Here is a 15,017-nt window from a genome sequence, read left to right as displayed (position 1 = left end):
TGTTGAGTATCCAACTTCCATTTTATCAGTATGAGTATCTAGGACAGTGGTAAAAGCTTTTTTAGAAATAATGGTAAGAACTAAATTTTTCCTGGTAGAGAGGTTGAGGAGTCAATTACTACTGGAAATCCTTGAGGCATTAAAGGAGGACATTTATGAGGCAGATAATTTAGATTCTTGTAAAAGAATCAAATCAGAATTGAATGTGTATACTTATTCAATGATTTTCCTCCTTTTGACTGGATAATTAGACCCTTTGTATTAGGAGAGAAAATGTGTAGAGTGTCACCTTTTCACATGAGGAGTAGAAACAATTAGTAAATGAGATGTCCTAGAAAGTATAAGGTTTATTCCCATCAGACAAATGGGAGTCGGGTTGTCCAAAAGCATGCAGTACCACTATGTGTTAGTTAAATCATTAAGGCGATCACGGAAATGGGGACTAAAATACAGGAACAGTGAGATAAAAATAGCAACACAAACAGCAAAACAAAAAGAGTGAGCCCACCCATTCCAAAGCCCAAACTCACCCCCCATCCCACCAGCCCCTCATCCACAGTCCAATGTTGAAGGCACATGGGACACAAAGGAAGAGACAATCCATACCTCAGATGCCACATATATATTTATATATACACACACACAAGTATATGCAAGCAAGTAGGCTACTATAAGTTGTTTAAGGCCATTAAAAAGTTTGACATCTAAGAGTATACCACAAATGGCGGTTAATGAGGTTGGGACATGGTAACCTCATAAAAAGGAAGCGGTAACTAAGTTAACCTACAAGAGGCAGAAAAATATTGTTTGCATTAGATTGTGAGGCAATAGGTCAGCAAGGTTACTACTATACACCATCTATCTGGAGCATAGATGACGTGTCAAACCATATTACATATCGTTAGAAAACGAAAAATGACACATTAGCAGCAATCTGAGGGAATATCACCATGTCCATGGTGTGGATTTCAGAAGTATTTGTTTAAATATCAAAATGTTTGTGCAACAGTAGTGATAATGACATCAACAACAATAGAAATGTCATCAGATATAAAACAATCATGAAACCACCCTAGCCAATGTTTGATAGTATGGTCATAAGGTTATTAGAAGAACATTAATCATAACTCTAGATTTAAAGGAGAAGAGCTTCATAAAGGATGCGAAACATGTTCATATATCATGAAGCAGTGGCTCTTGGGGAGGCCATATCCATTTCAGCCTCTTGAACATTGTCAAGGAAAGCGAGCAAGTCACAGAGGTCATGGAAGAAGTGGGGCGATCCTTTATAGACAATGCGGATTCTTGAGGGGCCTGAGAAAAAAAAGGGGTTGTTCATATTTCACAGTTTTAGTCTCAGTGCAAGGAAGCCTTTCCTTGTTTGTACTATCTTCTCAGAGTAGTCTTGTGAGACAGTGATCCAATGACCTTCCCAGGTGATGAATCTGTGTTGACACATGTAATCCAGAACTTACTGAACATGCTGGTATCGGAGAGGCTTGCATATTATTGGTCTAGGAGAGTTCAATGAGGAAGCTTGGAAGTTTTGATATGAAGAAATACGATGGGCACTTTCCAACTTAAATTTGTCAGAGAAGGCAATTATTGTGGTGCGCGGTATCAAATCCTCCAGAAAGGTGATGCATGATCCATGCTGATTTGCACAATTCTCTGGAAACCCAAATAATCTCAAGTTTCCTCTCCTGTTTCTATCCTCAAACTCGTCTACGGAGCACTGCATGGCATAAAAGTTTTTTTGTATGACATTGATGTCTTTTTTCATGGTAGTAGTTTTATCCTCAAGATCAATTATACGCTCTTCTGTCACTGACATTTTCTCAGTTATTTGTTTTATACCTGTTCTTATGCCAGAGAAATACTGCTGCATGATGTCCATGCTTACATTGGTAGTCTGTGCAAGATTTAGGACATCTGATAGTTTTTGTAAGATGAAGTCAAAGTTTCCTTCAATTCATACTCATTTTTAATAGGGGAGTCTTGTGCTGGCAGTTCTGATTTGGTTCTTTTGGATGCAGATTTAGGTGCTTTTTCAGCTATCCCGCTGGAGTTTGTTGCAAGCTGGAGATCACAAGGTAATGAAAGTCAGTGAGGTCTTAGATCCAAGGATGGAGAGAGTATTGAATGATGTCTGGAGTAGGCACAACCTACTTGTGAAACTGAAAGTACAATAACAACACTTGGAGCCCTGACATATTTGTTTTTCCTTGCCAATTAGACATATATGTTGCGTAATCTATTTATGAGGCGTGAATCACAGTTCAGGCCTTAGTACCATGGAAAATATTTGTATAGCCTTGTCAGAGAGATGTATAGATTAAAATTGTTCAGTTATATAGGTTGCAGAAATTGAAAAAGTGATAATACATCTCTCATTAATGTTGTTTCAGCGATCACATCCAGAATGAAGGTGGCCAAGTGCCTGTTTAAATCATGCCTGAAAGTTTCAATGAGCCCAGTAGAACACCACATAAATATTTTTAATGCTGCCAAAATCTCTGCTCCTGTTTTGTTACCCTTGAGGATATCAGGATCAGAGCCACTAATGGATTGAACATGGCCCATAAAGAAAGGGAAAGCTGAAGCAATTTATTTGAAACACTGTCAATTAAGTAGAGCCAGATAAAATCAGCTCTCGTAGCGGAACAGAAAAAAGAAAATTGTAGAGTACTCACTGATGTCAGTGAGTAATTATGAAGAGGCCGCAGCACCATCTGAATCAGGCTCTGTGAGCCATAAAGATCTTCAATTGTTTATGGCGGAGCGCATTAGTCAGTCAGAACAGTGATGCTGAGGAGAGACTGGTGCATCCATTTTGTAGCCTCAAGGTGCAACGGAAGCAGAGACAGCTTCTCAGGATTGAAAAGGGCTGCGGGGGTTACTAAAGTAGAGTATTCAAACCTTTAATGAGGACTGCAAAAACGTTCCAGGCCATGGGTACGAAGTTACATGGACCGCAGCTCAATTAAAAAAGGCAAACATGACAACATCGGGCAGATCTCCAGCTCAAGCAGCCATTTTCCTCAGCGCCATGCCACGCCCGCACTCGGAAATCACAGTTTTAAATCCTATCTTATGGTGAAGTTGGATTCTAAATTAAAAGTCTGAAAGTGCTACTTTTAGGAAGTTGGCATTTTCCTTCCTCGGCCATTTAGTGACTATAGCCTGTACCTGAGTCACATGGCTGGGTGTAGCTGACTGTAGAGCTTTGTGTATTCCTCCTCGACAGCCACACACATTAGGGAACTTAGGTGTGCATGGATGAGCCATCACTGGTGGGATGGGAGAGAGGATCTGGGCATAGCCCCATTCACACTTAAATTGGCTGTATCCTGCCTCCACCCACATAAAAGGCTGCATGTCCCGTGTAATTAGCCTTGATCCAGGACAAGGAAGAGAGAATTCCTGGTGATTTCAAATGGAAACCTCTAGCAGCTTCTCCTCCACTTCCAAGGTACGACTAGATATAAATACTGGACCTCAGACACCAGTTCTTTATACACTTCTAGACCTGTGGATACTCAGCCAGAAAGAAGGACTGCTGTGCTGCTGAAGGACTGCCACTATGCTAGACGACACTCTGCTGGACTTCTGCTTTGCTGTGCTGAACTGCTGCCTGCTGCCTTCCTGCCTAAGTGAGGACTGGAACTGCAGCTCTTGAACCCAGAACCCCAGAGTGACTCCAAGGGCTAGTTGGCTGGCCTCCTGACTTGAGCCTCAGGGACAGAAGGCTCCAACAACCTTGCACAAGCACCTGGACTCTGGCATTTGCGAGTCTACCCTGCCAAGCGGTGCCACTCCAATCCTGGACCCTTCAACATTGGTTTAAGGTCCTTTCCAACCTCTGTGGACCCAGTGGAAACAACACATTTTCTCTGTTGCCCAGCACAAGCCTGAGCAGAACCAACACCGTGGCGCTGCTGTGAGGACTGGAACCAATACAAACTCTCACATCACAGCCAGTTTCTGCATGGGAATCGTCACTGTGTTATACATTGTCTGGGCAGGCCCTCGCATCTCTCATTGATGGAAGCCTTGGTGACAATGCTGGGCTCTCCATCACAGCGCCTCAGAACTGACCCAGCTCCTCAGAACCAATGCACAACGAACCTCTGACTTCGTATCGCAAGCCCTTGTCAACAGGATCTTCAGAAATGATGTAACAGAACCTCACACCACAGCCTGAACACATCTCGGAATCAACACATCTCATCAGCTGCCTGATGCGTTTTCGACATGGATCCTCACAATACTTGGCAAACTGGGACTTAAGGTACTTTATTTGGCAGGCCTAACTGGGTCCCTGTGGTCAGCCCATGCCCTACCATGGTTACTCTGCACTTCTGACTTTGTCCTGGTTCAGCACAACCAGATATCCACAGTTGGTGCTTTATACATTTTGGCATATTTTTTCTAAAATATTTAAAATGGAATATCTCCATTTATAATGAGTGGATTTTTGTAGTTTGGGATTTTTTTATTTATTAAAACTGACTATTTTTTTAGTTCTCCTGTGGGCTTCTTTGTGTTGTGTTTTCACTGTGTTACTGTTTGAAGGGTTGCACAAATACTCTACACAATGCCTCCGAGTTAAGCCTGACTGCTCTGTGCCAAGCTACCTCAGGGTTGAGCAACACGTTAATTTAGTATTTGCTTGTGACTTCACCCTGAGAAGAACTGAGGTTGCTGCTTCAGAAGAGTTTCAACTCTTCAACCAGTAACACAATTTCTTACAGGCATTGCCAGACTTGTGACTTAAAGTCCAAATTTAAAATTACAGAGTTATTTAAATTACAATTCTTTAGACACCAAAACCAACATTCCAATCTGATCCCAATTGGAAGTTATCACTTATTAAATGTAATAAAGTAATCCAATGTTATCCTGAGGGAGACATAGGCCTTGCAGTAGTGAAAAATTAATTCAAGTGTTTTCAAGTACCAGGACATGGAAAAGTTAACCATATCTGTCCCACTTTTGAAAAGCACTGCTCCCTGCCCTATGGGCCGTTTATGGCCTACCCTAAGAGTGACATATTATTAAAAAGAAAGGTTTAAGCCTGGTAAAATGTTTATTTTGCCAGGCTGAAATGGCAGTTTAAAACTGCACATACAAGCTGCAATGGCAGGCCTGAGACTTGTTTGAAAGGCAGGTTTCATAAGTAGGTTGCACAATCAGTGCAGCAGGCGCACTAGTAGCATTTAATTTACAGACCATGGGTACATGTAGTACCACAGTACTAGGGACACACAAGTAAACTGAAATGTGTCAAATGGATGTAAGCCAATGCTACCATGTCTAAAGGAGAAAGCAGATGCACTTTAGCACTGGTCAACAGTGGTAAAGTGCACAGAGTCCTAAGGCCAACACAAACAAGATCAGCAAAAAATGGAGGAGTATGGCAAAACGTTTTGGGGAACACTACCCTAAAGCTGGCAAGTCTAACATGAAATATATTTACAACATGGTGCTCCAAACTGTACCACTGGCTACATACAACCCCTTATCACTCGCCTGCTGAACAGCCGTAGCTCATTTGCTACACTAATTCTTTGTGAGACACTTGGATTTTGTGTAATCCATAGGACTTAAGCATTGTAACACTGATGGCAGCATCCCCCACTCTGAAAATTGGTCCAGCACCACTGATTGTGTTGCTCAACACATCCCAACCAGTGCAGATATTAAAATATCCAGTATATAAAGTACTCCTGTTTACCACTTTTTTATTGCCCCACAATGCAAAGTGGCACTATTCATGCTGCACCAGTAGGCATAACACACTTCCTCAATGTCCTCATGCAAGGCACACTTAATTGCCACTTTCCACATGGCCCCATTCTGTGGAATGTCATTCCCATGTCAGTATCCACAATGGTGCATTTGTAAAACATATTTTTAATGTCTATATACAAGTGCCACTCAGATGTAAAACTGCATTTTGATGACACAGTTCACAATATTTAGAGTATGCAAAATGCCTCAAGAACACCTGGCTTCAATATGTAATGTACTATTTACTTTTCACTTGCCAGCAGAATGTAAAGTCCCAATGCCATGCAAATAACAACATGTTGACAGCATGCACAGCACGACTGCAATGACATGTTTGCCACTGTCCATTTATGTAAAGCACTATCCTTAGCAGGTATCTTCATGTCCCCCTCTACTTAGAAAACTATTTGCATGCCGGTGCACTCACTTTTCCATTATGTAGATGTGCTAGGGTTTCAACAGAAAGTATAGTGATATAGTTATTCTATTACACATGCAAGTCAGTCAGGGAGGTAATAATCGTACATTAAGTATTTTGCTTTTGTTAGGTTCAATGGAGTTTCTTCAAAACACAAAAGTAAATGTTTGTGGTCTGTATACTCCTTATTCCTTCTATGGTTTTACATCCTTTTCCTATTGGTTGTCTCTTTTCCTTCCAGATTCTTCCTCAGCACTCCAAGTCATTCATCACCCGGGTTCATAGGGAAAAACAAGAAATAAAGGCCAAGGTCAGGTGAGTGGTATTTTCCTATTCCTTTTTGGGTGCGAAAGAGTGAGGAGCTGTGTGTGACTTAGAGAATAGGCCAAAAGTACCCTTATGCACTGGCTCTTAACACCACAACAGTTTTACTCGCAAAAAAAAAAGAGAGTCACCTCAGTGGGAAAAAAATTACAATAAAATAACAACCCTGTGAGTTATCAGAGTACCATCGTTCTCGCCCTCTTTAATACAGAAGAAATTCGACCGCATAAGCGGTCACAAGCCTAAAGAAGCCACGTACCTCCAGGGACGTGGCAGACCTTCTCGTTCCCCCCCAGGGACTCACCTTCTGTTGGCTCTGCCGTCCCTTCTGTCAGGGGAGATTCGCCTTGCGGTCAGTCGCCTCCTCCATGCCTCCTTTGCTTCCTTTCGTCCGGTCCTTCTCTCTCTCTCTCAGTCCAGCGTCCTTCTCCACACCTCTCTCCTAGCCTCTCTTTTCTCCCAGTATTTCTCCTCCCTTCCAGATGTCACTAAACTTCCCTATGCATACCAATGTTATTCTCTCGATCGTCCACCAGGGGCACTGGCCCGACAGTTCAGGGTTCTCCAGCCCACTCTCTCCTGAAACCAGAGTTGCCTCCCTGTTACAGTAGAGTATCACGCCTTTGCAGGTTTCTACTTACACCCAAAATAGATACCAATATTGTCATCCCAGCATCTATATTGCTGCCTCCCAACCTGCTGAATGGCATGGCTGGGTTCTTTTTGTTGGTGTGAGCAGCAAAATCTGTAGGCCTCCATAAATCAGTTCCTTAGAGCCATACTACGAGCACTCACATTGTTGTAGTGTGTACTGGGCAGAAACGGCCTCCACTCCAGAATATAAGTCATCATTTTGCTTTGCCTATAAAGATTTAAACAGTGGACAAAAGACCAATTTCGCCTGTATTACATGCACTAGATAGTGCTTTTACTATTACTTTTTTTCTGCACACAAATAAATGCACCACTATGCACTTTATTCAACATATCAAACTCTAATATTCTCACTCGAGAGCAACACTAGCATTCCATCATCCCAAGAGCTAGTCTGAAATTAAGATTTGTTTAAGAACTCCACAAGTGGTCCAAGGGAATTCCAAGAGGACATTAAAAATAATAATTACAGCTCACTGCCTTGTAGGGGCAACTCCTCTCTGCCTCATATATACACATGAAAAAAGAGAAAAGTAATCATGTGGTTCACTAAATCTGTTTGCAAGCTTGTTAAGGTCTTCTATAAACCTTCCCCACCAAAGGCCACAAACATTGATGAAAGCCCACTTTTCTGTGAAGGAAAAACTAATTCCAAATTAATGTACAAGTACTCTTTAATGCACACTCGCAAACATCCAACACAACACTTTACATGGATCATACTACGAACATCCAACATGGCTCCGATTCACCATATAAGCAGCTATCCCAGGGCTCCTAGTAGCACTTCACAGTCACCAGACAGCAGGACACTTTAGTCATGCCTGAACGCACATGTAAATTCTGCATCTCAGGAGAACATGTAAGGCAAACCTCCCACACCACTCTTATGAGACCATGGAACCAAAGACATATAGGGCCTAATTTAGATATGGGTAGATGGATTATCCCATGTTACAAATGGGGTCTCTAGTTAGCAGTTGTTGGGACCCTGCCCAAGTATGGACTCTCTAGTCAGAGTAAGGGAGTCACACGGGAAACATCCTCTACGCCGACTCTGTAACAACGAAGTCCTGGTTAACGGAAGCAGAACAACGCTTTCCTTAACCACGACTTTGTTGTTTTGTGCCTTAACCACACATGTCCTGAACAACGAACATGCGTGGTTAAGGCACAAACAAGGGAGTCGGCTCAGGAGGACGACGCGGACGACGAGGTGATAACTAAGGTAAGTCAGGGGTTGGGGGCTTTTAGGTTTTGGGGCGGCGTGGGGGGGTCAGGGTGACGCATGCAGGATCAATGGATGTCTATTACTAATGCCTTTACCAGGAATGCATTTACAACAAAGTATTGTTGTTAAGGCATTCGTGGTAAAGGCATTAGTGGTAACAACGAGATTGTTGTTTCGACCTCGTTGTTCAGGCACTCGTTGTTCCAGCAGGCGGCGTTCTGACATACAATCGAGTCACACAGCTAGGATAACTCCTGCCCACCCCCTTGGTAGCTTGGCATGAGCAGTCAGGCTTATCTCAGAGGCAATGTGTAAGGTATTTGTACACACACAGTAACAGAGGGAAAACACCACAAAGTATTCCACACCAGTTTAGAAAAATAGCCAATATTTAGCTGAGTAAAACAAGACGAAAACAAAAAAAATCCAACATACACAAGCAAAGATTTTTCAAGGATGAAATCTTAGTAAAGCTCTTAGAAGCACAATAGCTCCAACAGGGGCTATCATGACATCTTGACGGAGTCATTACCAACATTCCGACCCCACTCGTGAGAGAGTGCGGGCCGGACATGGAGTTGCACGGGCCCCAGGTACAGTACCTTGGAAAATGAGAAAATAGAAATGCTGCAAGGAGTCGGGGAGGTGAGGCGTTGCTGGACCCGGTGTAGTGTCGGTTCCTAACTGCTACCGTTGAGGTTAGGCATCAGTTCCACTGAGGTGTTGGTTTCTTACGCTTGCGGGGTCAATGAATCCAGCAGGTCAAGAGGTGAGGCATCAACTTCACAGTGTCATGATCAAACCAGGTGGGCCACAGGTGCTGCAGTGGAGTCATAGTCGGGTATCAGGGATGTCGGTGACCCGCCAAGCGGGACTCTCGCTTTGGTAGGTCTTCGGAGGTGATGTTTTCAGGCCTGGGGCATCGGTTGTGGTTGTTCCACTCAGCAGAGACCACAGCTCCGGTAAAGGCAGTGGCGCAGAGCCGGACAGCAAAGCCGGTTACAAAGTCGCTATGGAGTTGATGTGCTTGTTTCTTCTTGGGTACACCAGAACTCACTCCCAAGGGCCCTGAAACTGGATTTGGCACCACCTGGCAAATCAGGACTGTCAGCAAGAGAACCCAGGTGCTGGGAGATGAATTATTTGATGTCCTTTTGACTTCTTAACAGGAGCTCAATCCAAGCCCTTGGAGAACCTTTGGAAGTAGGACGTAGAAAGCAAAGTCCAGTCCTTTTACTCCAAGGACAGAAACAGCAGGACAGCATGTTTTAAGGATGACAGTACTTATGTTTGTAGGCGACTATGCCAGTCCAACAACAAGTCGCAACTGTTGTCCTAACCCTCCCGGCTCACAAGCAGCACCTCACCAAAAACCCAAACAGTAAAAGGTGATTTGTAGCAGCCTTTACGCGTTCACTGAAGAGTCTGACATCTCAGGGAGTGTCGTGGTTAAAATGAAATTCCCCTTTCTCACATGAACAACATGTCTCAATCAAACACAGGCAATGAAGAAGATGCAGTAAAGTTTCAATTGCAATCTGTGATAAGTTGCATGGGCTGCAATGATTAGGATAATGAACAGTGTAAGAAACAGAATGGTAAAGACAAGAGTCATTAATACAAAGACCCTCACCATCTAGCAATGTCATGAAATGACATGAGATGTGAAATATGTCCTAATACTCTAGCATAATGAGCCTAACCTCTTACCTAAAAGAGAGCTAGGTGTGTTAAACCTAATCTGCCAATGCCATGTCCATGAGAAGAGCCCCCCAACCTTTGTTATCTTGGAATGAGGTCTATAGCTCAGACTCCGTAGGGACACGAAGAATGGGTCAGTGTCAAGGCGATGTGCAGCGTGGACAGCACTGATGGCATCTGCTTGGAATCCCTCTGACTATCTGTTTAAGTGAGGAGTATTTATACAGATCTGCTTGGACCCATGATGTAGGTCTGTTACCGAACAATAAATAACAAGACATGCTTGGGACGGTAATTTATATAAACAATTCCCACGAAAGCGTGAAGAGGGAAAGTACCTAATGTGAACACCTACTGTTTGTTTATCTTTATCGCTTGATATTGACGCCTTAGCGCGGTAGCATGGATAACACAGACTAAAATATGGGCTTAACTAAAAACAAGGCAGCCATCTTTAAAGATTTAATTAAATAAACGTGCTAAAACAGAGCAGGCTAGGTAGGGTAAAAGTCACTAGTTGACGGGGGTCGAGTCTGCAAGCCAAAGGTTAAGCTAACTCCTGTATCCCATTAAAACAAACAAGGAATCACTACAAGCACAGCAAAGCAAGAGGCAGAGTGGCAGTTCCTCCTACGGCATCCAGCTCTTCTTCCTGGCAGAATGTCCTCAGTCCAGATGAATTCTAAATTTGTGGGGTTAGAGGTCCAGTAGTTATACCCATTTCTTTCTTTGAAGTAGGCAAATGTCAAAGGGAAGTCAGTGCACAAGACCCTGCCTTTCCTGCCCAGGCCCCAGACACACTCCAGGGGGTTGGAGACTGTGTTGTGTAAGGACAGGCACAGCCCTATTCAGGTCCAAGTGTCAGCTCCTTCCAACACTCTAACTCAGGAAGAGCCATCAGGATATGCAGGGCACACCTCAGCTCCCTTTGTCTGACTCTTTAGGGTGAATTCACAAACGGCTCAACTGTCATCCTGACTTATACTTGTATTCCACAGACAGAGGCACAGAATGGTTAAGCAAGAAAATGCCCACTTTCTAAAAGGGGCATTTCAAACTTACAATTGAAAAACCAACTTCACCAAAAGATGTATTTTTAAATTGTGAGTTCAGAGACCCCAAACTCCAAATCTCTATCTGCTCCCAAAGGGAAATTACACTTAAAAGATATTTCAAGGCAATCCCCATGTTACCCTATGGAAAAGATCGTGCTGCAATAGTGAAAAACGTAGTTAGCAGTATTCCTCTATCCGGACATGAAAAACAGTGCATATCCTACCTATTAAATACATTGCACCCTACCCATGAGGCTGCCTTAAGGGTGACTTACAGGTAATAAAGGTAAGGTTTGGGCCTGGCAAATGGGTGCACTTGCCAGGTCGACATGGCAGTTTAAAACTGCACACACAGACACTCAAGTGGCAGGTCTGAGGCATGTTTATAGGGCTTCTCATGTGGGTAGCACAATCAGTGCTTCAGGCCCAGTAGTAGTATTTGATTTACGGGTCCTGGTCACACATAGTACACTATAATAGAGACTTACTGGTAAATATGCCAATCATGGATAAACCAATGACCAATACCATTTAGACAGAGAGCACTTGCACCTTAGCACTGGTCAGCAGTGCTGAAGCGCCCAGAGTCCTAAAGCCAGCTAAAACAAAGCTTGCACAGGATTAAAAACAGGAAGTAAAAAGCCAAAAGACAGGTAAAACCATGCCAATGGCTGACAGGTCTAACACTCCACCACAAGGGTGATGGATATCCTGTCTGGAGAAATCTAAATCCCATAGGAAATTATGGGATTTAGATTTCCTGCAGACAGGATATCCGTCGCCGTTCTGACGGAGTAACCCACCCGCCAATATCTAAATCAGGTCCATAGTCAGCTAAGTGTTGCTATCTTAGCTCTGGCTGGCGGCGGTGTTTGTGCCTTGTTGCTGGGAGGTGTCCTGCTGGTTCAGTTCATCCTAGGATCCAAGAGGCGCACCGGCCGCAAGACAAAAATCATTGAGATGTACTGATCAGCAGGCACTGTGGATCACAAAGAACAAGCAATCAAGACTCCCCAAAAAGTGGTGCAGCATTTGTCGGGACTAAGCTGCTGTGGTGGTTGGAGCAGAAGTGGACGCAGGCGCCGGGTGGCTCACGTCACGCGGAGTGCAGCGCGGAGTGTAACGATGCCGCTGCTGCCGCTGCTGCGGCGGCGGCTTTGGGGGTCCGAGGAGAACGCTCGCCGGGTGGCTCACGCTCGGAGCTCAACGCGGAGTGCAACGTTGCCGCTACTGCTGCTGCGATGGCGGCTTGGGAGTCGGAGGAGGATTCTGTGTACCCCGGCTGTAGCTTGGCATTCCGGCAGGGGGTGTGGGCGACCCCCCTGCTCCTTTCTACCGCTGTGTTGCTGTTTCTGCATGGCACGGCGCAGCGTGACCAGGCGTGACCTGAGGCGCTAGGCGCTAGAGGAGCCAGAAAGCCGGAAGTCAGAAGGAGTCTTGCCACCCCCCCTGTGGACCTCCTGTGGGCTCCCCCTGAAAGACGCTGAGTGGGTGAGCAGACCGGGAGAGACCGGGACAGACCGGGAGTAATCGGGAGAGACCGGGTAAGCAGCCTTTCTGGAGGGGGGGGGGGTCCCTGTTCATACACTGTTATACAGGACCCTTCTTGGCCATTGAACCCCTCTCCTGTTTCTACCCTCGGCTCCGGTTCCAGCTCCGGTGTTGGTGCTCAACCGCGTCACGCCGCCTCACCCAGCCTCACCCAGCCCCACCCAGCCCCACCCAGCCCCAGCCACAGCTCTAGCCGCAGCTAGCCTTAGCTTTTGGCCTTGGCCTTGGACTTGGACCTGCCAGCTTCGTCGGTGTTCTCTCCCAAAGACTGAGTAAGGAAGGAAACCAGTAAGGAACCAAGGAGCCAAGGGGAGGGGAGCGAACGGTGAACGGAGGATGGTTGGGACAAGAGGAAAAACAAAGAAGGCTAGGGAGGCCAATGAGGCGCTCATTCACCTAGAGGATTTTCAAAGATCAGAGCAGGAGCTCAAAAGTTTACAGGGTCTAGGGTTAGACCAGGACCAGGATCAGGACCAGGACCAGGACCCCAGAACCATCCAGCTATCCCAGGGGGGATTTTCAAACCTAGGTGAGGACACAGCAGAGGTTGTCCAACTCGGGTCACCCGCCGACAAAAGCGATTGCGAGCCAGGAGAAGTGTCAGGTGGGATACTAGAAGTGGTGACAGTGTCTCGTTTGCCAGCCCATACTGACTCCGATGACATAGGGGGTGCTTTACTGAACGCAGGAGAAACTGCAGGAGAAACTGTGGGGGGCCTTGTAAGTCCACTGTGCAGGAGACAAAAGTATACACCGACGCACCCGGGCCCGGGTGGAACCACGGGAGTAAGGAAAACTAGCTAAAAAATAAACACCATTACTAACTATTACAACCAAGTGAACTTAAACTTCGAACAGCCGCAAACGCAATGTCCTAAAGCCAGTGGCCTCCCATTACAGCCACCGGGGGAAGTGGGTGGCTACAACGTGGGGGGGGTGAACTGGAGCTACCAGAGACCAGGCTCCAGGACACTCGCCTACTCCAGCAGCAACCGGCTGGTTTACCGCAATTATCCTGCCCAATGAGTAATCCCCTTGGGGATGGTGAAGTGGAGTTAAATAACTTCCCAAAGTGGAGCAACTTTTCGGGAGAGCAAAGAAAAAGCAACAAATTACTTTATCCTGACCCCCAAAGGGGACCATTAAACTCCGGGAATTTCTCATTAACATTCTCTCCATGATGTGCCCAGGCAGAATTTATAGCACTCCAAAATATAATGGGTCCGGAAACAGATCACTCACCATCTAAACAGACCCATAAACCCTCAGCGCCACAGCTTCACCGTGGAAGTCAAATTGCTAAAACTAATTTAACGCTGGGCAGACTCAACAGTAGTTCCTTCAGTCTGGAGCTGTCCTCGCTCGATAACTCCGTTATTGGCAATATAGACCCTCAACTAAACAGCATAACATCAGAACATCTAAACTTTCTGGAAGGTAGTATAATAAAAGGCCATAGAGGAGAGGAAGGTAAGAATCCAGAAGGCCAGATAACCAACGAGCAAAGTGGAAATAGAGATGACCTCTCATTAGACCAACCAATTCTTAGCATCATGAAAGTTATATGTACAACACTGGGCTCAATTGCAACAACGATCATGGCCCAGTCTAAAAAATTTGATGATCAACTTGAGCTGACCAAACAACTTACAACCTCAATACAGTCTACAGATTACAGGATGGCCCTAGCAGAGGGCGTAATTAGGGAAAACCTGTTGCATCAGGCAGTGGCTGACAAAATGGACAAGTTGGACAGACAAGTCTGTGGACCACTGCTGGAAAAATTATTGGAAGTCCCGAAAGTAATCGAAGACTGCAAACATAGCCTTAAAAGCACACAGGGGTGCAATCACAAGCTAGGAAAAACAGAATCTAGATTAATTGAAAGGTCAACAGACAGAGAAAATAGAGAAAGGCACTCTGGCCCAGGACGAGAGAACTATCCAGATGCAAAAAATCAGACACCTAAGATGGAGAGAACCAACGGAAGTCCTGAACTTGGAATCAAAGTCCCAAACACAGTAGAAAAAAGGACCCCGGGTAAAAGGCCTCAACTAATAGGCAGATGGAAAAACACATGGAAGAAAGCTAGAGGAAAAAAAAAAGCACCAGCAGGAAAGGCTTTAAACATGTTACAACAGACAGGCCTAATAGGAGAAATCAGGAACACAGGTGATGAGATCGCCCAACAACAGCATAGAGATGAAAGCATTAAGTCGGAGAGTTTTGAGAAACCTACTGATAAAGTTTTTAACTTTATAAATAAAAATCCTGGATTATTGTGCGACAA

General features: G+C 44.9%; 1 protein-coding gene across 3 annotated transcripts in view; it reads right to left on the bottom strand.

Annotated features, from left to right (window-relative positions):
* The window catches only part of INPP4B (inositol polyphosphate-4-phosphatase type II B), a 2,522,842-nt gene that overhangs the window by 1,973,563 nt on the left and 534,262 nt on the right, over positions 1–15,017 (bottom strand). The window lies entirely within an intron of this gene.

Source organism: Pleurodeles waltl, chromosome 1_2 (assembly GCF_031143425.1).
Source record: "Pleurodeles waltl isolate 20211129_DDA chromosome 1_2, aPleWal1.hap1.20221129, whole genome shotgun sequence".
Taxonomy (NCBI): domain Eukaryota; kingdom Metazoa; phylum Chordata; class Amphibia; order Caudata; family Salamandridae; genus Pleurodeles; species Pleurodeles waltl.
The sequence above is the reverse complement of the archived record's forward strand: the minus strand, read 5'-3'. Positions and strand labels throughout refer to the sequence as shown.